Source organism: Podarcis pityusensis, assembly GCF_964106645.2.
Source record: "Podarcis pityusensis genome assembly, chromosome: 2".
NCBI lineage: Eukaryota > Metazoa > Chordata > Lepidosauria > Squamata > Lacertidae > Podarcis > Podarcis pityusensis.
In genome coordinates this window covers 78,701,109-78,728,587 of record NC_138029.1, presented here as the reverse complement: position 1 = coordinate 78,728,587, position 27,479 = coordinate 78,701,109, and the positions used below count along the sequence as shown (strand labels likewise).

General features: G+C 42.2%; 1 protein-coding gene across 5 annotated transcripts in view; it reads right to left on the bottom strand.

Annotated features, from left to right (window-relative positions):
* HRH1 (histamine receptor H1) overlaps positions 1–27,479 on the bottom strand; it is a 98,192-nt gene that overhangs the window by 30,982 nt on the left and 39,731 nt on the right. For 3 of the 5 annotated variants that reach the window (XM_080994209.1, XM_080994210.1, XM_080994211.1), the window contains exon 1: positions 367–1,832. The gene's annotated coding sequence lies outside the window, so the exon portion shown is untranslated. Of the gene's footprint in view, positions 1–366; positions 7,708–8,564; positions 8,741–27,479 lie in introns of those variants that run through there. The other 2 variants (XR_013982638.1, XR_013982639.1) reach the window with 2 other exon arrangements.

Genomic DNA, 27,479 nt, shown 5'->3' with positions numbered 1-27,479 from the left:
AAACGTGACAGGCAGTGGCACCTTCTGGGCTGCCTGAGGGCAGACTGAAGCCGGTGGGGCAGTAGTGCCCCATGGGCCCTTATGGACCAGCCCTCACTGTTTTTATGAACCAAATAAATGTTTATCCTGCCCCTTCTGCCCCCTCGCTCCCAACCCCGCTGCCCCTTTCTGCAACTCTTTTGGACTGCAGTCTGCAAGTCAGTGGCTTTGTTGTCCCAAACATCAGTTTCTTTTCTCCCTCACTACCAAATGCTTTCCAGACTATTCCCTCAGTAGGGTAGAAAAAGATGGTAACAACCCCCGAGGAAAGCCAGACGTGGATGTCATCTCCCCGCTCCGCCATCCTCCCGCGTTTTACTTACTCACCGACGTGGAACTGAGGCAGAGAAGAACTGACGCGAAAGTTGCCCTTCTCTTGACAAATGGGCGCCGAGAACTTCCCGAGGCTTCAGCCGCTCTGCAAGCCGGAGAAGGCGCCACAGCTTCTTGTCGCTGCTGGTCCTATTCCGGCGGGCTCGGAGAGCAGAGGGAGAAAGTCCCGCCGCTCCAAGCGCGAGCAACCTCACCCTCACCCAGCTCTGTTGGTTACGTCTGAACTCCGGAGGCTTCCCCTCCGAGCTCAGTCACTCCCGCAGAGGTTGCTCGCCTCGCGCTGCAATTTTGCGCCGAGTGGGCGGGCGGGGAGCCGTTTCCCCAGAAATGCAAAAGAGCCTTTGGCTGGACCTCAAAGGCTTGGGACCGGGCCAGCTCTATCCTCTTCGGAAAGAAGTCCGGCTTCTTTCCCGCCCCGCGCGAGCTCGAAGCGCCGCTCAAGTGAGCCGCTCGTAAGTGGCTGCCTGGAACAGAGGAGGGGGCGCCTATATCGCCGCCGCCGGCTGGCCAACTCACTCCCACTCCCGGGGGGATCCTTCCTCGCCGCCTGAGCTGACTGGCCCGAGCTTCACAGCGCCTCCTTCCTTCTCGCGTCTGCCGCCCGCGCCGCGCTTTTCTCACCTCTCTCGCGCGCAGGATTAAAGGATTGAAGCCATGCGCGCTCTTTGGGGCTTCAAGGGGATCCCTAGCCAAACGCGGCTCCTCAGCCGGCCGGCACCCACCAGCATGCAGATATCTTTTCATGCCTACGCCAAACATTCCCGCCCCCAAGGACCATGCAGTCCCCGCGTCTTTTTCTGAGGTGATTTCCTTTTTGAGGGAGAGGAGCTCGATGGCGCCTTTCCAGAGGATTCACGCGTGTGTCTGCAAGATAGAGGCAGCACTGCATGGGCTCGGTGTTTGATGAGAAAGGAAGAGTTTCCATGGCCAGACTCAGACCAAGTTTCCCTCACGGCACCTGTTGAAGGCTTCCTCCAGTTGTCGAGCACGAGGACTTGCTGCATTTTTACCGTTGGGGAATCTGTGGCATAAACACAGGGGCTACCTTGGGGAAGGAGCAGGAAGCGCACGCCAAGCTTCCTCTGGGTCGTCGGGGGATTGGGGCAACGAAAGACAGACCAGTCTTTAAAAAAACCCCCCAAAAAACCCATGTAATGCCTCAGGGAAAACTGGGCAAAAATACAACATATGCACAGATAAGACTCCTGTACATGGACGTTTTCCTTCTCTACTTGGCACATTTTACTGTGGAGAATACCAGTGTAGCAGCAGCCGTTGGGGTGTCGCAGTTCGAATGTAGAAATTAGACTCTAATACAGGGGTCAGCATCCTTTTTCAGCCGTGGGCCGGTCCACCGTCCCTCAGACCACGTGGTGGGTCAGACTATATATTGAAAAAATAATAATAATGAATGAATTCATGTGCCCCACAAATAACCCAGAGATGCATTTTAAATAAAAGGACACATTCTGCTCATGTAAAAACACGCTGATTCCTGGACCATCCTCAGGCCGGTTTGAGAAGGTGATTGGGCTGCACCCGGCCCCTGGGCCTTAGGTTGCCTACCCCTGCTCTAATAATTAGGTGTTGGGCTAAGGCCTGGGATACCAGGGTTCAAATCCTCACATGGCAATGAAGTTTGCTGGGTGACCACCTCTCTCACTGGGTTCTTTTCACAGGAAGAGCTGCAGCTGCCCAAGGATCTACTGGGTCCTTTGGTTCCCTTTTTCCAGGAGTGTGAAGCTCCCAGCTGGAAAGTGGTTTGAGAAAGGAAGAAGATGCATGTGGCCTCCGGCATCTCGTCGCTGGCCCGCTCACTTCTCTATGGTCCTACCTCAGCTTCCTCTTTCACTTCTTGCTCAGTGCCGAACCCCTAAAGCAGGCATAGGCAAACTCAGCCCTCCAGATGTTTTTGGACTACAACTCCCATCATCCCTGACCACTGGTCTTGTTAGCTAGGGATGATGGGAGTTGTAGTCCCAAAACATCTGGAGGGCCAAGTTTGCCTATACCTGCCCTAAAGTGCCATCTTGTGCATGCACAGGGAATTTATTGCTGCTGCCACCAGGCATTAACTGCGGGGAGGGATCTCAGATGTTGTCATTCCAATTCCCATTGCCGATAATGATGCTCCTTTGGTACTTCGCAAGGGCCACCGAAAAAGGGCCTTGCGGGCCACCCTGGTTTATATCCCCTTATGCCCAGTGCTGTTTTTTCAAGGGGGTACTCAAGGGTACACAGTACTGGCACCTCTTTTGTTGTTGTTAAAAAGTGTGGCACTTACTGTAACAACTCTATGGTGAGTTGGCCTGAATATAAGCCTCACTTTTTCTCCAAATTTAAAGTGCGGCTTATATTCGTGACCGTACGGTATTTAGCCATAAGTGCAGGGCAAAGCAGTGCCTGCCCCACGTGTAGTCTCCTGTCCTCTTCCCCCAAGGCCGGGAAGGGAGAGAGCAAGGAAGGGGAAAGGCCACTGGCAAACGCAGCACAGCTCCACCCCCCCCCCCCCCCGTATGTAGCCAGAAGCAGCAAGGAATGGAGCGGCTTATATTCGGGTATTTTTTCTTTCCCCCGCCCTCCCATTTTAAAGGTGCGGCTTATATTCGGGTACAGCTTATATAATATAATTGGGCCAATACAGTATTTTTATAGGAAAAAAGCACTGCTTATGCCAATCCTTTCCTAATCAATCCTTAATACTCTGTTGTTTTATACCCTAACAGTTAGGAGAACACTTAGGCAATGACTAAATAAAATACTTTATTTCCCTTCTCACTCACTGCTCCTGCTGTTGGCAATTTGCCTCCTATGTGACAGCATCTTCTTGTGGCTCCATGGTTTATTTTTTCTCTTGGCTGTGACAATCTGCCCCTCAAAAGAGTCCCGGGTTGTTTTGTGTGCATGCTATTTCCCCCCCTGCTGCCTACTAGGCTCTGCCTGCCTATGCTGCCTGCCCATGGCATGCCTCTCTGCTTGCTGCTGCTCTGCCTGTCTACATGCCTGCCCATTTTGCTGCTTTGCAAATCAGCCCTGCATCACTCAGGAGACGCATCTCAGTGCCTTCCAGGCAAGGGTGTCATCTGTTTTTTTCTGCCTGGAGACAGTTGTGCCTCCAGGGAACTGTTTTTCAAAACTGTTATAGAAGTGAAAGGCCAAAGACAGAAGAATTAAGTACTCAACAGTCTTTTTTAAAAAGAAAGAACCCTTTTTGAAGGTGCATAGCATAAAACCCCCTGAAGCTACAACTCTGAAATTTGGCAGTCTGAATCCCTTGTTGTAGGGGCTAGCAGGCCTGTAAAATTTCATGCCCCTACGTGGGGGAAAAATAAAAAATAAAAATGGCCATTTTACTTTGAAAACATAAAAAAATAAAGGTGATTAACATGAAAACACCTGGAGCTACCTGTCTGAAATTTGGAACGGATAATCCACTCTGCAGATTCCATTTGTGATAAAATGAGAAAGCTGGGACTGCTTTGGCTTTCCACTGGAAATCAGTGGGATTTTTGGAGATCTGTATTTTCTGGGGCACGATCTGGATTGGGCATGATCTGGATCAGTAAATCAGGGCCATAAATCGGGTTGGGTGGGCATCCACAGCCAATATTAATGCTCGTCTTTACTGCTGTGCCCCAAAACTTGTTAGTGTAAGGAGCCATCTCATATAAGGAAACAAAGGTTAATGCAATAAAAATGAAATTCAAATTACATTGCTCCCGGAAATGATCAGCTGGCTCAAATTGCATGCAACCTGTGCAATGCAATGAGAGTGATTTATCCTCTGATTAAGAAATATATTCCTTCATGCCTGAGCTATCTTGTCTTTCATGGTGAAGACTGAAACTTGCAAAGTTTTTTTAAATTTAAATAATGGCAACAAAAAAATAATAATTTAATTTTGTTATGGTTTGGGATGAATTAATCCTGTCATGACTGATCTGAAAGATCATAGAATCATAGAACTGTATAGCTGGAAGGGATACTGAGGGTCATCTAGTCTAAGGTTACCAGATTTTTTTCCAATGAATCCGGGGACACTTTTCAACTTCAATGGATTTTGTATGAGGACTGATTTGTAAGTCCAGGGACTGTCCCCGGGAAACAGGGACATCTGGGAACCTTAATCTAGTCCAACTATGCACACAGCCAACTTGAGTCACCAACCTTTAACAAGTTAGATGTCTGCTGCATATCTATCTATTATCCTGGAGTTTAAATTGTTTTGAAACCCTTCTGTCTTCTGATTTGTCAGTAAGACTGCTCATCTTCTCTCTTCCCATTGGCAGTTGTAGGGGTAGCCATAATATCACGTCCAGGCTTCATGTTGTGGGGGGCAGAACCTCAGTTTGTTAAGCATTTTTATTGATTTACTTGATTGGGGGGGCAGCTGCCCTCTTGCCTCCGCTTGGCTATGCCCATGGGGTGGTATCAGAGGCAGATTTAGGGGAGCGCAGCCAATTCAGTTGCACTGGGCGCAGAACCTCAGGGGCACTGTTGGGGATGCCACAGCTATGATTTAGAATGGAGGGTACCGCTGAAATTTGAGAGCCCAAGGCCATCACTGGTGGTGTGCAACAGTATAGATGGGCCAGTGATCTGACTTGGTATTATGGTAGTTTTCTATGTTTCTGTATAGTCCCTCTTCTTCTAACAGCTATAGGAATTCTATTCCAACCCAAGTTGTGTGTATGTAAGCAGACAACTGCCATTCTAATGTTCTCAATGCATGAAGATAAAGGCATGTCTGAGGAACTGAGAGTGGCCTCGATAGCTTTGATGTACACATGTTTAAGAAACCTAAATAATATCTTCACCCCATATTTATTAGACCATTCATTAGCTCACATTCAAAGTCTCTTGGAATCATGAGATTTGTTTAAAATAGCCAAACACACTTTTAGCCCCCATCTGCTTGATTTTTGAATTTTTGAATTCTTGATCTCAGCATGGAACAGTTAAAATAATTGGGTTGAAGATTGCTCGAACCTCTCTAGTTAGTTAGTTAATTAATTAATCAATCAATCAATCAAGGAAGTGTGAAATGCTTGGCTTATAGAAGAGCCAGAGTGATTGGGATAATTGTGAATTACAGGTCGAAAGCTATAAAGAAGTTCTGTGGGAATCTTAATAATGTTTAATAAAATGCAGATGAGGGGGCATGACTTTTTGTGCCCATGGATTTGTGGCTGAGGAAAATGCAAAGTTAACTCATGATGTAGTATAAAGCTGCTTCTGGAAAACTGAAATTGAAAGAAGATGCTAAATTTCAGATCTGGCAAATGTGAAAATATGTAATTGAGATACACTGTAGCTTAATGTATGTAAGCAACTAGTGTCCCTTGCAGTGTGTTTTCTTTAGTATGCTCAAACTATATTTGAAACAATCAATATTTTCCTTATACTTAACTTTAAATACGAAAGATACTTACAGTGGTACCTCGGGTTAAGAACTTAATTCGTTCTGGAGGTCCATTCTTAACCTGAAATTGTTCTTAACCTGAGGTACCACTTTAGCTAATGGGGCCTCCTGCTGCCGCCGCACAATTTCTGTTCTCATCCTGAAGCAAAGTTCTTAACCCGAGGTACTCTTTCTGGGTTAGCAGAGTCTGTAACCTGAAGCGTCTGTAACCTGAAGCGTCTGTAACCTGAGCTACCACTGTATATGCAAGCTAGTACATTGTATTATAAGATTCACGCTAAATACCAATGTGAGCTTAAAGTGGAAACAGATCACCAACATGATTATAAAGGTTTCTCCAGCTGGTTCTCTTTAAGAAATGCAAGATGTTGAATTATATATATGCCAATTTTGCATTTGAATTATAACCATATTTCTGATTTCTAAGGAGTGCTGACCTTCCTATAATGAAAACTGGCTAATAAGGTTTTGCAATAGTATTTCATACATAACAGATATTTGACCAACTGCTTTCCCTTTTAACAACAGAAGTATTAATCATAGAACCACAGAATTGTAGATTTGGAAGGGACCCCGAGGGCCATCTAGTCCAACCCCCTGCAATGCAGGAATCTCAGCTAAAGCACCCATGATCATCCAACCTCTGCTTAAAAACCTCAAAAGAAGGAGAGTGCACCTCCTCATGAGGGAGTCTGTTTCACTGTTGAGCAGCTCTTACTGTCAGAAAGTTCTTCCTGATGTTTAGAATTTAAATAATAATAATAATAATAATAATAATAATAATAATAATAATTTATTTATACCCCGCCCATCTGGCTGAGTTTCCCCAGCCACTCTGGGCGGCTCCCAATCAAGTATTAAAAATGATACAGCATTAAATATTAAAAACTTCCCTGAACAGGGCTGCCTTCAGATGTCTTTTAAAGATAGAATAGCTACTGTACTTATTTCCTTCACATCTGAAGGGAGGGTGTTCCACAGGGTGGGCACCACTACCGAGAAGGCCCTCTGTCTGGTTTCCTGTAACCTTACTTCTCGCAATGAGGGAACCACCAGAAGGCCCTCGGCGCTGGATCTCAGTGTCCGGGCTGAGCGATGGGGGTGGAGATGCTCCTTCAGTAGTACTGTACATATTGCTAGCAAAACGATTGTGAACATTTCTCCCTAGTGTTTTTTAAATCTATTGGAGAAGCACTGTTCAGGGTTCCATCTTTTGTGGCTGTAAGATTCCAACCCATTCACTAGGAGCAGGGCCTTTTCAGTTGTTGCCTTCTGTATTTAAGAATGCCCTCATCCAGGTTCATTTGACCATACCTTACTTTTGGAGACAGGTAAAAATATCTTTATCCTGCAGGCTTTAAAAAACAGACACGCAAAAGGCTCCTGCTTACTGATAGCCACTGAGGATCAAACTAGCAGCTGTTATTGTTGAATTGTTTCCAGCTTCACTAAGATTTATTTCCTTGAATTGATTGTACCCGCTTTTAATGTTGTGAACTGCTTTATAAATTATAAAGCTTTATACAAACATGGTAAATACATTACAGTTCCAAGACAATTCAAAAAATGCACATTGTTCTGGAAACAGATGTGCAAGTAGTCCATTCTAAACATATTTTTGACCAAATAAAGACTGCTAAAATCCTCACCAAAGCAATATTTTTTCCAACAAATGGTCGACATGATTTTGCATGAATCACCATCAGTTTCCCCTTATTCAGGCAAGCCCTTATTCAGGCATGGTAGTCATAAAGGGGCAGCATGAGTAAAGAAGTGTTGTTGGGTTGTGTCTGTTCTTCTGTTAGCTCCACCCCTCCCATCATGCTTCTTCTGGTTTCCCCATATTTTTGTTGTTGTTTTCATTGCCATCATCACTGATTTATTAATCACCTAAACAACTGTCTCAAGGCGATCTAATTAAAAATAATTAAAAACACGAAAAACAGCAAGTACATTTGAAAATAAGGCTAAACTTCTAGTAAAGTAGATACTTGTGGTAAAAGTCCATTTATCCAGCTGGGAAAGCCTGTTTGAACAAAAAATGTCCGCAATTATTTCTGGAAAGTGCAGATAGCAGGCTGGCCACACTAAAAGCCCTGCTTCAAATTGCTACAGAGGAGGCTTATGAGACCTTTGAAACGTGCAGGAGAAACCAGCCTACCGTCTGCCGTGATCTATTGGGTGCAGAATGGACAAGATGGTCTTTTAAGTAATCTAGCACTGAGTTTATAAGTTAGTACCCACACTTTGAAGCCATTGGGAGCAATCATTAGGAGTTTCTGAGGAAGGTGTCATCAGTACACTAATGATACCCAACTCTATTTCTCTGTAATATCTGAACTGGGAATGGCTGAGAAGGCCCTAGACTGTTGGATGGATGCAATTGTGGGCTTGATGAGGGCTAATTCTGTTCTGTGACCTTATGACAGTGTTGTTTGGGAACTTGATTGTCTGAATGGTTTTAGGAAAGAAGAAGGCCCTGATGTTCATGCTTTCTCTTATTTGGCATCCCCCCCCCCCCATCTTCACTGTTCTAAAAACTTGCAGATCTGGCTGAAATTCTAGTAAGACGTGACAAGAGTAGGAATCATTAGTCATCTGCACTCTCTTTCCTTGCCATATTGGGTAACATCTAACACATGGGTGGGGAACATCTTTTAAATGTTGCTTAACTCCAACTCCCATTAGTGCCTCCCAACATGGCCAATATTCAGTGATGGTGTGAGTTTAGTCCATCTGACCTGTTCACAGCTGAGCCACTTCTACTTACTAGAAAGGGGCGGGACGAGGTGATGAGGAGGTCACTGTGGTGCAATTGCTAGTGGAGCCAATTCGTAGATGCTCATATGAACTAGGGATGGACAAATCTGTCAATTTCAGTTTCTCTGTTTGTTCTTTTCCCAGTCTTATGTTCAGTTCCCCACATTTCCACATCTGTTTGCATTTCTTCCAAAAAAAGTCCACATGAATTTTCATCAGCAAATTTATTCTAATATACACAGTTTTGTCTAATAAATACATTTGGGGAAAACAAAATTATTTTCTCTAATTTATGCATTTTTATGTACACTTTACACTAGCATATGTATATCCTCCCCCCCTGCATTACTGCCCTGATAGATAGGCACTCTGATGCAAGGCATGTCATCCTGACTAGCTAGTCTATAAAACTTTTCTTTTAAAATAACAGAGGGTTTATTCTGAATGTCATTTTATTGTTGTTGTTTCTTACGCCACCTTGTTATGTATGATAGGAGTTACAGAAATATTACCAATCAATCAATGGCTGAAAGGCATGTCTTGAATAATTGAGCACCCTTTGACCTGCAGGAGGATAGGGAACCATCATACATAAACTAGATATCCAAATGGATGGTTCAACTGGCAGCAGATATAACTCTAGCTTAAAGTACAGGCTGAGATTTTCTGAGAGCTTTGATGCTTGTCCCAATTTGCTATCACTCATTCTGAAGCAGTGGAGAGCCCTTTGCCTTGTCTCCATGGTCTCAGGTCAGAAATCTGCCTGGTTGGGACAAGAACAGGCCTCATGTACCTCTTGTTTAGCAGACAATGTTTACTTAAATTTCCCAACAACTCCAAACACAGCTATTTCCCCCTCAATACATTATAAGAGGATGCCTCCTGGTCCTGAGCCTTGTGGCATTTAAAATGTATAAGATGAATCAAAATCTATTGCTTCTCATTCAATGTGCTAGTTCATTACTATAGTGATTGTACCTTTCCTGGTTCTACAGTTGGCTAAAGAATTAAAATGTCATGGGCTTTTATTACATATAAATATTTTTCACCAAACCAATAAAATTAAAGGTTCATCCAATCTCTTGTACCTCAAAATAATTCAACTGCAGAAAACCCAGTATGGACAGATACCTCTGAGAGGATTTGTCTGAACTGAGAAAATAGAAAATATGTTTCCTCACAAAACTGTTTTTACCATGAGCAGCCTCCATGCCTTTTGCAGCCTTGAAACTATTTCTGAAGCTAGCGGGCATGTAGAACAAATATCAAGAGGATAGAAGAGGTACGTGCACAGCAACACATTAAATCAGAGATGCCCAGAATGGCCCACCCGAGATACGGGAAAGCCAATGACCAATCTATTATATGTGAGCACAACCATTGTCTGAAGACTTAATTTCTGAATCACTGGAACACTTGGCAGCAGAACCAATAGGGGACCTTCACTGTTGGATACAAAAACAAAATAGATTGCTAAACAACTGATAGGTGAAATTCTTCTCTGTAATTTTATAAACAAACACTTTATCAAAATAAATCATCTGCACTTGTTAGACTGAGGTTTGCAGGGCTGCAGGAACGTAGAGCGTTGCCTCATGTAAGTATATGGATCCTGAAGCCACGGCTGTCACTTGATGGCATCACTGTGCCAGCTCCAGGCTGGCACCACAATTTGCCTGTTCCCCACCTTATGTCCCAGCTGCACACCATCATGCTACCCAACTGGGATCTGGATTGTCTTTGCCTGATAGCTTGGCTGTATTTTATTTCTTTTACTGGCAACACAAAGACATGTGTCTTCCCTTCTGCTTCGTTTGGATGCTGTTAAATGTTCTGTTGCTTTTCATATGAAATGATGATTCATAATCAGTGTTGGCTTGCTTGGCACGAATCTCCAGTCTGTGTTTCAGAAAGAAGCGGCTTAATAGGTTATATTTCCTGATGTGTCAAAACCCTATTGTTGAAGGGGGAAACTGTTGTGGGGGGGGGGGATGTTTGCAAAGTTACTTAGATAGTGCAAAGTTCAGACAGAAAAGTCCTGATAAGAGTTTAGTGAGGAAACTGAACAAAATCAGAGTATAATTTGAGAATGTTTATCTCAGTTCAGGCCTTGTATATAGCAAAAAGGCATTCAACCAAATATACTGTTACAGATTTGGGGTACAAGAGTTTATGGGTGTAAAGGCACTCATCATTAGGGTTAGTAAATATTAGGGATAGTTTTTTGTCCCTGTTTTTTTTCTTCTTTAGGTATATAAACTTTGTATACATGCTGAAAATTATATTATAGTAAGCCTTGTGATGTAATATGATAATGTTTACCGATGTAACATAAGAACATAAATAAATAAATAAATCTCAAAAAAGAAGAAGAAGAAAAGGAATTACTAGATGCTTGGAGACTTCATCTGGGTGAGAGATAGCTTTTCATTGTAAAAAATACATGTCCTGCGTTGGGGGTGGAGCGGGGGGGGGGGGGATTTGTTAAGCAAGACAAAGGTGCTGGCTGCCCATCAAAGGAAGATTATTTGGTCTGTGAAACATAGGTTGCCAGGGTAATGTGGACACGATGTCACACAGGAAAAAATGTTCTTTTAAAAAACAGAGGTCTGGAGAAGGGCGGTGGGTGAGAAGACACACGAGGAGGTGTTGCGATTTGCAAGGTGTGCTGGAAGTCAGCAAGGAGGAAGTAGGGGGAACTCCATGTGGGACTGGCTGTAGGAGGCTGTACCAAGATTCTGGGGGCTGTGACTGGCATCTGCTTTGGACCCAAGGTCACTGAAGCGATGAGGGGAGCAACGAGAGACACTTTTGGGGTGTAATGTTCTGTGCCCCCTCCACTGCTTTAGGTGTAAATATGTGTAAAATAAACATACTTCTTAAATACACTAGTCTATGCTATGCCTCTGTTTCCCAACAAAAACACAACCCTGGGTGAGTGCCTGGAACCTCCTGGAATTTTGCCACCACTTGGCAGCGAATGGGGGTGGAACACAACCTTTGTTGCAATACCAAGGAAAGCTCCCTTAGGATAGATACAGGTTGGGAAATAACACACCACAATGGTTTCAATACCTGCAGTTTCATAGTTATATCACTCCAGATGAGGAAAAAATACGACATAGAACTTAACATAATTTGAAAAATTATCACAAGAACATGAAGAAAGGATTATGAATTAAAATTTACAATATTACTTTGAATATTGATGGAATGATGAAAGATAAATTCAGAAAAAATGGGAAGATATGGTTGGAATTTTGATTGCTGAACCAATATACCGTATTTTTCGCTCTATAAGACGCACCAGACCACAAGACGCACCTAGTTTTTGGAGGAGGAAAACAAGAAAAAAAATATTCTGAATCTCAGGAGCCAGAACAGCAAGAGGGATCGCTGCGCAGTGAAAGCAGCAATCCGTCTTGCTGTTCTGGCTTCTGGGATAGCTGCGCAGCCTGCATTCGTTCCATAAGACGCACACACATTTCCCCTTACTTTTTAGGAGGGAAAAAGTGAGTCTTATAGAGCAAAAAATACGGTACTTTTAAAAGGAGCAGCTTTGTCTTTCTGTTATACTGTTAATGGAAATAATTATGAAGGGTTACAACACTGGTACTTAACCCAGCAACATTAAATAAACAACTTTCTGATTCCTAGAAGACATCTGAAGGCAGCCCTGTATAGGGAAGTTTTTATTTGATGTTTTGCTGTCATTTTGTTGGAAGCTGCCCAGAATGGCTGGGGCAACCCAGGCAGATGGGCAGCATATAAAAAGAAAGAAAGAAAGAAAGAAAGAAAGAAAGAAAGAAAGAAAGAAATGTTTTGGGGAGATATCAGCAATCATTCTGAGGCTGCCTTGTCTGGTACAGGTCAGAACTCCAGATCCTTGTTCCTCTTGGCTTCTAAAAACTGGAGCAGAGGAGGCAGCCAGTTGGCCCAGGGAGATGATCAGTACCACTTTACATGATAGGCCACTTAAGACAGGTGGTGGTAAGGCCACTCCCTAAGAAATCTATGCTGGATTTTTGGTTCTATATGGTGGCTTAGTAGGATGCTCTTTCAGTCTCAACTGCTCACCTATTTTGTCTCTTGATAACTGTTCAAACCAAACCAGATAAACAGGTGATTATCTCCCCCCCCCTTTCCTATTAATTATGAAAGCTGTATTTTTTCAGAGTTTTAACAGCATCCAAGTAGAATGGCTTTCTGATAACTCATAGTGCTTCTGCCAATAGGTCACTGAACCAGTCCTTTCCCTCAGCTGCTAATACATTGAGGGTTTGTGAAGAGCCTAATGCTCTGTTGATCATTACAGAGGTGGGCAGGTAATTAAAGCTGCTAAAGCTGATTAAATATTCTGTCATTCAACTTCAGCGCTCTTGGAGATGATTGCTTCTCCTGGCACAGAGGCAGAATCTAGAATTTCTAAGTTGGAAAATAAGTCTGAGTTTATGACGCAGTGGCGGCACTACAAGAAATTGGAGTCAGTGGCCAGAATAAATCAATATGAAAACCAGTCATAGAAATTATTTATGTATTACTGGTTTCCCTGGAAGGATCTGAAGGAAAACAAACTTTTAAATTTATAGATGGCATATTACATGAAATATTGGGGCTGTTGGAAGATTATCAGCTAGATATAGAGCAAGCTCACCATGTTGCAGCTCCTACATGTACTGCTGGCAGACCTCCTGTTTACATTATGAGATTTTTGTGATTTACAGTTAATGAATTCCTGCTACAGCATGCCAGAGAAAGTTGGAAGCCTCAGTGGGGTGTAGGACAGCATCATGTGTTGATGTCTCCAGATTCTTCATGAGAGATTTCTGAGCAGAGACAAGCCTTTGTCATTCGGCGAGGGAGAATATGATCATATTTTTTGTGTGTGAAATTCCCAGCTATATTCTGTATTCAACATGAAGAACAATTCTGTTCATTCCAAAATCCAGCTGAGGCAGAGAATTCTTCATAGCATGAAGCACCGGCTGAGGTGGCAATAGAGTGAAATGCGGATGAACTTCTTTTTCTTCTGTTACCTCACTGCTCATTTAAGACCAGTAACTAAATTGGTTGCTTTACTCAGTAAAAGAATGGATGCAGCTGCAATCATATCTCTTGCTGTCGAAAAAGCATTTGATGATATTTCTTTGCAATTTATTATTGCTACTTTGGGATTTTTTTTGATTTCCTCAGGATTTTATGAAGTGGATTAGAATTTTGTACCTCACCCCTAAATTGCATCTTAGATTAGAATCCTTTCATATTTGTTTGATTTAGAAAGACAGGGCTGCCCTCTTTCTCCATTGATATTTGATCTATGTTTGGAACAGAATAGGAAGATTTATGGTTTTGTGCATGAGCAACTGGAATTTAAATTGGCTTTGTATGCAGATGATTTGTTGATGTTTTCTAGTAGACCTAAAACATTCCTATTGGAATTAATCAAATTAATTGATAAGTTTAGTAGAATTTCTCGATGCACAATAATGGATTTTATAAATGCTTTTAGTTGCTAAGAGGCTTATATTTTGAGCATGCAAAAATAAATATTCACCATCTATTCTGCAATGGTCTGCATAATGCCCAATCTACATTTGAAACTACCAAGTATGTGAGACATCAGGAATAAATTGTTTTTTCTTCAAAATAAATTGTTTGGTATTACTACAATTGTTGTGCCTTATATTTTTTATTCCTCAGAAGTTGATCAAGATTTCACCTTCCACAGATGAAAAGGTTCCTTCTGTCCATGGAAAGGTTCTGATCAGGATCAAAATGGAGGGATCCAGTGGAAGGATTCTGTTGAAAGGGGCCTCTGCTGATCCCCCTTCCACTTCAGCCCCCAGCAACATTTCCCACACTGTTCTAGGGGTACTTCAGCCATGTGGAACAATCTGGGAGTTGGTTTGGGGGGACTGCAGTGGGGGGGGGCAAAAGTTGTACCCCTTCCATCTGCCTGCAAGAGTGTCCCCTAGGCAGAAGTCTGCTTTGGATTTTTCCACTGATGGAAGCAAAGTCTGGGGTGCCTGACACTTTTCTGATCTGAATTGTCCCACTGAAGCCACAATTCGCATTTCATATGCACGTACCACAATAGGGAGAGGTATGTGTACAAGATACAAATGCCAACTGCATCTGAAAAAGCATTGTTGTTGGTTTTGCTTTGGGGGTGAGCCTAGGTTGTTTTTAATCCTTGACTAAAGGTTTTGTTTTCGCAGCCTGTGATTGTATCCTAAATATATTTGCTTTTTACAGTTCTAAGTGACCAATGTTTTTCAAGCAGTTTAGCAAGCTGTGTCAGCATGCTCAACACATCTGTTCAGGTGTGACACCCGAGCTCCATCTGGCACATTTTTTTTTTTAATCAAGTAACTCTGCTCTGTTAGTATTACTTCCTCAGCTTCAGTGTTGACTGACTCAAATTTACAGAGGTGAAAATGTCGATCAGAACTAAGTACTGGTTCAAGGTGGAGGTAGAATCAGCAAAAAATATATCACATCATACCATATTGGAGTTAAATCGTCTCTTTGTAAACGAAGGGTTGTAGCAAAAATGGGGGACATTGGTCCAATGCTAAAGAGGGAAGTGTGGAATTTTAAGAGCAAGGCTAGCTTTTTTATGTGCTCAATGCTTGGGTTTTAAAAAGATGCAACATGAAACTTTTACAGGACACAAACCTCTGGAGCAGGGATCTGGGGCTCTCCTAATAGACTTCACTCTGATCAGCCCCAGTTGTGAAGGATGATGAGAGTTGTAGTCCAACAAAATCCGAAGGGCCACAGGGTCAAAGAAACACTTTGTACTTATATGTACAAGCTGTATGTATATATCAATGTCCGGAACTGTATTACTGAAAGCTTACCTTCTACAGCAGGAACCTATTTTGGACCATAAGCTGCCTCTTTGTGGTGACTGGAACTGGGGGAAACTTCCACTGTATGGGTAATTCACTTCAGATTCCCAACACTTCATAGAATCTGCAGTTCTCTGAGTGTTTTGCTAAATTTGGTGCAGCAAGGTGTGTTCTGTCAGGGCCAGCCCAAGATGTTTTGCCACACAAGGCGAACCACAAAATGATGTCCCCTTCCCTGCCAGGGAATAAGGGATGAGTGAAGAACAAGGAACAATAGGAACAAGTAGGGAATAAAACTATACATTGGGATATACGGCCCCGGGGGATCCTGTGATCACCTCACCTTGCCTCATGGGTGGGCCAGCCCTGTGTTCTGTGCTACTGCAAGTGCAATGCCAGGAAAGCACTGGGCTGTTGTAAGCATTAATTATCTTTTTTTTTATAATATTTTTATTAATTTTCACCAAAAAAAAAAAATATAGATAAATATAGATTTCCACTTTACAAATTTTCTCATTTTTTGGACTTCCATCAGCCATTCTGACAATCATCCGAATTAAACTTTTTAGTTACACATTTCCTACATTTCCTATTGCCTTTTAACAAACCTATCCACACCTGTTTTCCTTTCTTACAATATTTCTTTAAGCTTTTACAGAGCTTCTTTAAATGCCGCAAACGTTATTTCATTATCACTTAAACCTCCCCAATACTCGACAAGTTTTCCCCAGTCCTCGATAAACTTTTGATCTCGTTGGTATCTGATCTTCCCTGTCATTTTATCAAGTTCTGCATAGTCCATCAGCTTCATTCTCCACTCCTCCAAAGTAGGTACTTGTTCCTGTTTCCATCTCTGGGCCAGTAATATTCTTGCCGCTGTTATTGCATACTGGAAAAGTTTACAGTCCTTTCTGTTTATTTCATTTCCTATGATTCCTAAAAGGAAAGCCTCTGGTTTTTTAGGAAGCATTAATTATCTTGGCGCCTTCCTACTGTGTTTTGCACTGGCTACTCAGATTGCCATTAATGCCAAAGAGGTGAAGCATTTCTAATGGAAATTGGTATTCCAGCCAATGTAGATGTTACAATCACATTGCAAGCACAACTGACGCAGCAGCCACTTTAAACCTTGTGCAAAAAAGCCCTTAGACAAAAGGGTGGTGTAGGACACTGTGTAACTTCATAGAGGAGAGTTTTAATGCTTATTTTACTTGCCAAGGAAATATAGCACATATATGATATAATATTCTGCATTTTCCCACTGCTCACTTATATTTCCCCCTTACCTCTAGATTAGCTGTAGATCTCAGGTGGTGATTACAGCTCACAGGCTCTAAATTTACTTTTTAAAATCTCTGGCTACAGATTTATTATTATTTTTTAATGTGTATCTTGTCGTATAGTCCCAATATTATTACCAGAAATGTAACAACTTGTCCTTATGGTATACAGTGGTACCTCTGGTTAAGTACTTAATTCGTTCCGGAGGTCTGTTCTTAACCTGAAACTGTTCTTAACCTGAAGCACCACTTTAGCTAATGGGGCCTCCTCCTGCTGCTGCGCTGCTGCTGCACGATTTCTGTTCTCATCCTGAAGCAAAGTTCTTAACCCAAGGTAATATTTCTGGGTTAGCGAAGTCTGTAACCTGAAGTGTATGTAACCTGAAGCATATGTAACCTGAGGGACCACTGTATCTCCTCGACTAACACCTGAAACTGAGAGAAGTGATGTAGTTGATAGATTGTTGGATATAAACTGAATGGTTCAAATCCCTTGTCAGTCATGAAGTTCACTGAATTTCTTTGAACTAGTCAACATCTCTAACATCTCAGGTAGGCCTGATGGGGCCCACTGCAGGTTGCAGAATATTGAGGGGGACTAGCCTCCTGCTTGAAGTCAGGGCGGGGGGCTCGGCTCCCTGACCCCACCCCCTAGATGGCACCCCTGGCGCCATCTAGATCAAAGATCCATCTAGTCTAGTACTCTTTTCCAACAGTTTAGAAAAAAGTCAAGATAGAGGAGACATGACAGAGGTGTACAAAATTATGCATGGTATGGAGAAAATGGACAGATTTATTTTTTTACTCCATCTTTGATAACACTAGAACTCGGGGATATCCAAAGAAGCTGAATTTTGGAAGATTCATGACAGGCAAAATAACATACTCCAGCCAACACACAGTTGAACTATGGTGGCCACTCCCACAGGACGTAATGATGGCCATCAGCTTGGATGGCTTCAAGAGAGTTAACCCAATTCATGGAGGACAAGCCTATCAATGGATAAGGTTCCACCTTCACTGTCAAAGCCAATGTGCTTCTGAATACCAGTTTTCAGGAATCAGAAGCAGGGAGACTGTTGTTGCACTGAAGTCCTACTTTTAGGTGACCCAAAGGCATCTGGTTTCCAGCTGTGAGAACAGGATGTTGGATTACAAGGGCCGGTGGTCTCATCTAGCAGACTCTTCTTATGTTATATTAGTGAAGGATTAGAATCTCAGAAGCAGGGCATAATGGAGAGAGCAATTGTTTGTTCCTGGGCGAACTGCCTCTGACTACGGAAACTTAATTCTTAGATATTATGGCTAAAGCCCATTGATGGGTCATTAATTATAGTGGCTGGCCCAAATATTGTTGCAATGAATACGGAACAACTTAATATTGCCTCACTGTAAATCCATAATGTATTTTCCAGCTTTCAAATAATTATGGACAATTTTCTGTATTTTTTCAAGCTTTTATTAAAGATATAGATAGCGGTAGAGATTATTCAACTCTTGCTCATAATAGTGTCAAACAGAAATCTAATGTCCTAAAAGTCTTTATGCCTACCCATTTCGCTGGAACAACCTGATATTATTTCAGTACTATCTATAAAGCTTTTGAAAAAGGATACAAGCCATTTTTTCACAGAAGGTAAATGTTCCTTTTAGCCTAGAGCGCCATGAGGAAACAGCAGCATAAATCAATACAAGGGGCCTAGTGGAGATTTGAGAGACTGAGGCTGGATCCACATACATGAAAAAAGTGTTTCAGGAAAATGTGTTGTAAACCTCATAATGGGAAATCATGTTGGCAAAAGACAGAACTCCACAGTGCCATCTTGTGTCACAGTGTTATAGTGAATTTAAAATACTTTTTCTTACTAATGTAGCTGAGTCCTAAGAATGCAAAGGTGCTTTGTAAACAGGCTGTTTGTTAAGAGAGCCTCAGTTCGTGATTTACTGAAATGGACGAGTCTGACATTTTGAATCTTCAATACTGCTGCTTTCATAGGAGCCCCCTATCATGGTGCCTTGCCAGGCCCATCCCAGCCAACAGCCCCTCTTTAGTCCATGAACGCTAACAAGAAAAGTTTAGCTACACCCTTGTCAATTCTAAATTCTTCTGGTGCTGATTGCCCTTTCCTCCAGCATCCCCTCCACACACAAACTTCCCCTCATTGTCAGTTGTGGGAAAAACATGATCACATGATCAAATAGTACTCAAGCCTTTCTGGTTACTCACCCATCCTTTGAAGAAGAGTTTGGATTTTCATATCCTGCTTTATCACTACCTGAAGGAGTCTCAAAGAGGCTAACTTTCTCTTTTTCCCTTCCTCCCCCACAACAAACACTCTGTGAGGTGACTGGGGCTGAGAGACTTCAAAGAGGTTTGATCAGCCCAAGGTCACCCAGCAGCTGCATGTGGAGGAGTGGGGAAGTGAACCCGGTTCACCAAATTACAAGTCCACCGCTCTTAACCACTACACCACACTGGCTTTCAGCTACTTTCATGATGAAAGTCTCTACTTGAAAAGTAATGAGAGCAGTGACATCCAGAACTGATGACTAAGGCTCTCTTGAAAACATGGCTTGGGCATGAAAACAGATAGATGCCAGCAACAAGGTTAGGTTTATGCTGTTAGTCACTTAAAGTTTAACATCAAATCTCTGGGAAGAATTCAGTGCCACACTAAGGTAAACATTCTGGACTCACTAGTTCAATCCTTTAAAAATACCACCTTGTCCTGATACAAACAAGAACAAGAACAACTTAAGATGAAATTTGAAATCAATTAGCCACCAGTATTTTTCTTTTAGATTTCCCGGGTGTAAACAGCTTTCTCCAGGGAGCTGAAGAAAGTGGTGAGGCAGAATGAAATGTAAGGGTGGGGTAAAAGCAGGTAGGAAAATTAGTTATGGAAACCGTGATAATTATGGGACTCTAAGCTAAATTATTTATTTTGAATTAAAGCTAATAATCACTGTATGAAGGATATTTCTTTTAAAATTGTTGATCCAAGAATATAAGAAATGAAAACAGCAGTGAAAACACAGTTAAAAATCAATATGAATATTGAAAGCTCTGTGCCAGCTTTTACTCCTGCTGTTGTACGCAGACACACTGCAGACCACTTGAATACAGCTTGCAAGACCACAGTCTGGGAACCCCTAGCCTAGAGTTGAGCTGCCACCACCTGCTCAAGCACCTTGGACCAAAAGGAGATGCTAGTGACTTGTCAATTATAGGAAAACTGTTTGAGTCCAGAGCAGGTTTCTTCAAGAACAGTCTCATAGCTGTCTGTTTTAAAGCGGCAGTCACCACTTCCTCAATCAGAGATTTGTCACTTTCCAAGCACAGAAGTCATACGACCCAGCCTAATATTATTAGATAGGATGGGAAGGGTTAAATCTGCAAGTGGTTGGTCACATCTGTCTAGACATCCCATCAACACCCTCAGACTGTAACACTTGAAACATATCCAAGCATTTGCAGCTAAATGGAAGCATCTCACAACTGTAGCACATTCAACTTTAAATAACATTTGTTTAATTAGTAATCTCAGCCTCCTCCTATTATTTAATTAGTAGTTTGGATCTTAAATTAAGCAGAATTCCTCCTCTCCCATATCTGTCATTTTGTATTTATGTTGTAAAGGCCTGATGACTAGGTAGTATCTGATAATTATGGAAGAGAAGAAAGAGGAGGGATCTGCCAGTTATCAGATATGTGAGGCATGTGATTAAAAAATATATATTAAAAATCCCCTTGTGTTGTCAAGTCTATAATATGTTCTTATGACATGTCCCTGGTTCCCTGCCTCACCAGGGAGCCAAATTTGCAGCGCTTTGGTGTGGGAGCAAGACCTTATATGGAGCACTCAATCTACTGTGGTGCCTGGGCTCCTCTCTGTGGGACCTGAGAGTGGGGCAGACTGAAGATTCCACCCTGTCCAGTCTGCTCTCAGGGCATAAAGGGGCCATCCCTCCTGCCCTCATCGCCTCAGTCCTTCTTGCTTTCCCACACACCTGTCCTATGGTTTTGAAAGGCGAGGCATTCTGTTCTGAAGGTGATCTCAACCTGCTTCATTGCTATGGACACCAGACTGTCATTGGTTCTTGGGTCCAAGGAGGATTTTCTTTACCTACAGGATTTGGTTTGGGAGCGGGGGCTTTTGTCTACCTCATAGCAATGGTTTTCTTCTGTTCGGTTTCCCCCACCACATCTTGTTATGGCAGGAGAGGCATTGGGCTGGATCATTAAAAGGGATGGACAGGAGAGGGGCATCCCATGAGGTGATTCCCATGGGATCTTCGAGGATGACACTTTCTGTCCAGGAGCCCAGCTAAGGGGCTGATGGGACACAATGCCCCCTACCAGGTTGCCCCTGGGAGCCCACTGGAAGTGGTTCATACTGTGGTAGACCCCAACATGGCTGAACAGCGCATAGGCTTCTTGATTATTGAATACATGCCCCATGCCAGCACCTAACCTGTTCCTTCTGTAACCAATAAAGTTGTAGCCCTTTTTATTTCAACATCTGGCTCCTCTCTGTTATTTACTATCCCTGCTTCACTGTGTGTGGGCCCACAAATTCATTTACTGTCCAAAGGCATGTTTTAGATTATTATTTTTAGATTAACTATTATAGAATTTTCTTAATTAAAACAACATGATCTCTATGCGAGTTGGCATTAATATTACTAACTTAAATGGATATATATATATATATATATATATATATTGAACTGCCTTTTTGTCTGTAAAATTCACACAAAATGATATTGAATAAACAAACAGATGCAAAGTGCTTTTGAAAAATATCAGGGGAAATTAGCACATGCGAATCTAGAGTTAAGGTGTGTGTGTGAATCTTTACAGACTTAATGGGGGGCGGGAGTGAAAGAATAGGTTTTTTGTGTGTTTTAGAAAGTAAATAAACAATAGCCCTCAGCACATATCAGCAGTTTCTTTTTTGCCATGACAGCAGAAGCATAGCTTTTCCCTCCCTTAAATCATTTCCCTTTCTGCTGCTACTGCTTCTACTGCTGCCATGGGCAGCAATAGCAACTATATTAGCACCCTGACCACCATTTTACATGTGGCACAGTGCTGCAGGTCTAGCGTCATCACAGAGAATATTTGGAGCAGGGGGAAATGTCTTCTGATAAATTTTCTCTCAGCTCTATATAGATGAGAGCCAGACTTGATAAAGGCAGAATGCTTCCCATACACTTTGAATCAGAAAGGAACTAGAAAGAAACAGTACCAGCTTTTATAGGACAAGGAAAATAATACTCAAATTCAGAGGTGGCCCATCCTGTTTCACCACCTGAGGCAAAACAGGAAAGTACTGCACTGGATGGCTGCCCCACTTGCTGCCAAAGCCTCATTTATTGGGTCATGTGGCAGTGGCTTCTGCTGATATCTCATGAGAGCCCCACAAGATCTTGTGAGATTCCATGGGGCTCTCGCAACATCTTGCAGGAATCCGGAAGCTGCCATCGCAGCTGCTTCTCCTTACTTTTCCACTAGTGGTGCCCACATTGGCAATTCTTAGTTACTGACGCTCAAGCGGCTGCCTCAGTTCACCTCATGGATAGGCCGGCCCTGCTCAAGTTTACACTGTAATGCTGTTCTTAAATTCCATTGCTTTTTGTGTGCTTAAGAACATTCGTGCTTGTTGAAGATGCAGCCTATTTATTGAACTTGGTGGACCATTGTTATAGAACACCATCTCTGTTAAAATTATTCTGAGGCCCAGATTGTAGAGCAGGGGTGGTCAACCTGGGCGACTCCAACTCCCATCATCAACTCCCATCCCACTGGTCATGCTGGTGGGGGTTGATGGGAACTGAAGCCCAACAACATATGGAGGGCCATAGTTCCCCATCCTTATTGCACTGGTTTGATTATATGCTGTCCAGTGTTATCCAGAAGATGATTTAAATTCCTGACAAATGTCTGACCTTTGGAACAACAAATTACATTTGATTATCCAGAGCGTGATATATTTTCTACCTTTATTGCTGATAAACAAAAAAAGTGGAAGTGATGTATCATCATTCTTATCATCCAGCCTTGGTAATTTTTTTAGCTAATAATTGGAACTGCAAAGAATGAAGCTTGCCAGTAACTCAGAGCTCTAAGGTAACTTGCTAACTGCTTTAAATCAGCTCAACCAAACTGTAAATAACTGCTTCTTATACAGAAGTGGATGGGAGGATAGATACATAGCCTCCAAGTGCCCCTTTTTAGCTGTGGAAATGAATAAGTGATCCCACTTTGTTCCTGTGGCACAGGAGATCTCAGTTTAAGCTGGGACCATAGGCAAAATTATCACTAGCTTGCAAACCCTTTAAGAGTATCTTGGATACAAAATCTCTACCTTGCTCTCCTATACAAACTATGAAGTGCTCCTCTATGCATTCCGAGGCAGCCCTGACCCCTCCCCTTAAAAACAAAATAAAACCTATATAAAAACAAACAAAAAACCCAACACAATAAAACCAAAAACAGTAAAAATTACAAACATACCAAAATTAAACAAATTCCCAAACCCGACTAAACATCCATCCCACCCCCACACCAAAAAGAATTTAAAAAGGTAAAAAAGAAAATTTAAAAACATTTTAAAAAGAACCCTGCACTGTTCTGAGTTCTCCTGGGCAGCAACAGAAACAGCAGCAACCGTCCTTATGAGGCCTGTCAGGCCCTGCCCTGGCCAGGTGGTGAGTGGCAGGAACGGGGCCCTCAGGCACTCACAGCAGGGGAGTCCTCCTGGGCAGCACCAGGAGGGCCCCACTTCCCTTTGTCTTCTCTCACTGACTTGAATGGGACAACATGTGTATAAGATTTCAGTCTTGAGCACAGTTGTATTTGAACTTACACTGGAGCTTACAGTTTGAACCATGCAGAGTTTGAATCATGCATATTTGCTAAAAAAGTAAGTTCTACTGGGGCAGCTCGGCCAGCCCCACCCTTTCCCCATATTCCATTGGCAGCATGCATATATAAGGGGTGCGGAGGGGGGGGCACTGATGCAGAATAGAATGTCCCTATTTTTATCGGAGGAATGTTGGATGGCATGTAGATTGGCTACCACCATAATTGCAGCTTGTCTCCGGGGAGCCATGGGAACAACCTGATTCCCTAGAATATTTTAAGTTTGATGATGCTGAAGTTGGTTAATAGTTACCAGTTCCGACTTCCGGGGTGGCGCCATCGGCAATGGCGGACTCCCTCTGATCTGGAGGGACTAGCTCCACGTGAAACGGGTCTTTTCCGCTACGGCGAAGCGGGGACCCTTTCAAAAATCACAGGCGGATGAAGCCTGTGACCATGGGACTCGGCGGGCACCTTTAGCGCCCCCCCAACCCGCAAAGGAACCCACTAACGGGCTCCGGAGCGAAGAGGGGGAAGTGGCGCGGTGCTGAGAGTCAGCTGCTTCTTCCGTGGAGCGAAGCCGCACAGCGCTGCCTTTTTCCTGGGACAATTTGGCTTCTAAAATAATCACCCGTGAGTACTTAAATTTCAGACAATTGGACTTTAAATAAGCAGAAAGGAAAATTGGACTTAAAAGTTTACTTCAATTTGGCACTGAAACGGGAAGGTCTAAACAGGAAGTCAGCCTTCCGTTTCTTTGTAGATAGATTAAAGCAAAGACATGGCAAGCTAGAGCTCAGAAAATCACTTGTAAAAGATTAACTTTCATCATTTAAAATTGTTGAACCCCCTTCGGAAGCAGGAGAAGAGGGGGGATTTTTTTTGGACTGTTTAAACCTGCAGAAGTGAGTGTAAAGTAAAGTAACTTTCCACCGTCTTGATCCTGGAGCGGGGTGTCAGGACTGACGTTTTTTGAAGCTCATTGACCAGAGACAAACGTTTTTGACAGATAGCTAAAAGAAGAGAAATATAGTGATTCCATTGTTCCCCTTCGCATTTTAAAGGAACAAATATTGACAAAATATCTGAAAAAGGAAACTTTGTTGTTAGACTTGTCTTTAAAAGAAAGAACAAATAGAAGTTTTCCCCCTAGAGGGAGACTGTGAAACTGTAACCAATTCTGGGGAGCTTGCAGCTGTTACAGATTACAATCATGGGAATAGACTTCTGACCTTGCAGGACAATGTATTCAGAAGCTCTGTTGTGTGCTCTCTGTAAAACAAATGCCCTACTGGAACAGCTACATGAGAAGACGGACTTGATGACTGATGTGATCAGAAATTTTGAACAGGCAGTGGGAAATTATATGGAGCCCACCCAGGAATTAAATCAGGAGTGTGCCCTGACAGAACAGATGAGGGAAGAGGATGTTGCTGAATCTTGGGCGCCAGAGATGGAGGGAGCTGTGGCCCAGCAGGAACATGAGCTTTTGGATTTGACAAATGAACTTGGAAAAAGCCAGATTTGGAAAGATAAAGTTTGGTCTGGTTTGGAAATGGGGGGTTGGATAGACCCTGCTATGCAGGGATGTTTGGACTTTTCAAGTCTGGCAATGGGCCGTGAGATGTTTGGGGTTGTGGGGGCTCTTAATTTTGGAGGGATTTTGAAACATGTTCTTAAATACCACATGGAGTTTAGTGTGGACTATGGAAAAGGGGCTGATTTGTCGAGAAGGGTCAAAAACATTGTTAAGCTGGAGTTCCCACGAGTGAAAGGAGCAGGAGACAAAGGAAAATACAGCTATAAATATGAAGAAGAGCCGCGGAAGGGACATGGAAGGGACTTAACGGCTTCGAATATAAGGTTACCAGGTTAATGCGCTAGATCGATGGGATAAAAAGGACTGACAAAACCCGGGACCAGGAGGAAGGGACGCTGGATGAAGATTGGATTGTTTTTATTTCTTTTTCTTACTACTAGGATTGTTTTATAAAATTGATGAATGTTAGAAAAATGTTGGAACGAAATTACTTGGCTTTAGCAAAAATGTTTAAAGAATTATATAAGAATAGTATGGTTATGAGAAGTTGGTAAAAATAAGATTTAAGTTTTAAGCTTTAAGGTTCTTTATAGTAAGATAAGATTAAAATAGATTAAGGTAATGTAATGACAGAATATTATGAAATATGGAAAGGATTTGCTGCGACAATTAACAACTAGGATACAAAAAAAGGGAGGAGGAGGAGGTCAAAGAAAGAAGGTAATGACAGTTGAGGATTTGAGAATGATGGATTTGTTTTTGAGTGTTTGTGGTGTATTTTTGTTTTTTGAATTTGTATTGTTTGATGTGGTTTGTTTTTCTTTGTTTTTTCTTTCTCTTTTTCTGCTTTGTTCTCTTTTGTAATTCTAAAATTTTTTCAATAAATATCATTTAAAAAAAAAAAATAGTTACCAGTTCCTTATTTGCACAAAATTTTGAAGCACAGCTCCATCAGGAAACTTTAAAAAGAGCTAAGTTTTTCTGTTCCTGAACCCAGTGCTATTTTTCTAGAAAAAGAAGTGTTGGAGCAACACCTACCTTCAGACGTCTCTGTCACAATTGCCAGTTAGTGGCCAAAAGTCTGTTTGAGCAAAAAAGTGTTTCCTGCTGGCAAAATGAAGACAGAGGAGGGGGAAACCTGGCCTTCTGCGGAAGAGAGTTCCACAATCAGGGAGCAGCAGCCATGAGGGCCTTCACTTCTGTCCTCACCATGTATGTGAAAGTCGTGAGACACAGAGAAAGGCTTACCCAGAAGATCTCAAAAAACAAGCAGGCTCATGTAGTATCAAGGGTAATACATTTCTTTTTTCAGAACACATTTCTGAGGCAATTAATACATTATATTTTCTTAGGTAACTTCTAGTATACAGTATTCCTGTGGCAGCTGATGACCTATATATGCGGCTAATAAATATGTAATTCTTATATATGGGAGTCAATTTATTTGACGTATTGACATTTAACCTATTGCAATTAATTTCTGGTTCATTGGTTTTCTTCTCATCCTAGGTTTAATACAGCAATTGGAAGTTTCAAATGACACCATTCATTGGCTCTTTGTAACATTCTGGGTCCAGTCCAAAATTTCATATTATCTCCTGGTGGTCAGTTTTAGTTGCACAGCTACAATATGAATGCCCTTTGTCTTTAAGAATTCCAGGCACACATCTGTTGGCTAAATATTGCTACATCCTGTCAAGTAATTGAAATTCCATGATATAAAGCTCTTGACATTTCCCCACCACATTTCAGGAAATAGTATTTCAATAGATTTCCAGAGAAGTGTCACATTAGATGCCATGGTCGGGGGAAGGCAAACTGCATTGGATATGAGAGGAATTCTATACTTAATAGTGGAAAACGTTGCAGATAATAAAAATTTGTTTTCATTTTTGTAACCTCGTATTCCAAGATGTAAAACAAAAATATACAGAAATCAATAATGTATATAAATTATGCTGGACAGAGGTAAAATCTTTATCACTAGCATCAGCCTAAATGACAATACCTTGCAATATTTTCAGATATGGCTCAGTACAGGCTTAATAGATGGCATCATAGAGGGCCACCCCCACCCCTAACAACTTGTCTGCCCATCATTTCTGGAATCTTGTCATTAAGATATACAAATGCAGTCATATATTACCATATCAGTAACTATTTGACAGTTTCGCTGCAGCTCTGGAGCCAACAAAGGCCACACATTTTGCAACTACTGACAAACACATTCTGCCCCAAAGTCAGGAACTGGGGATGACAAACATCTGTATGCGAGATTGTGTTTCAGCTTTTAATGATGTTGATATGGTGTGTGTGTGCCTTGCATGGTAGGATGAAATGCAAGTGAATATGTCTCAGTGCATTATTTCCCATAAATGGACAC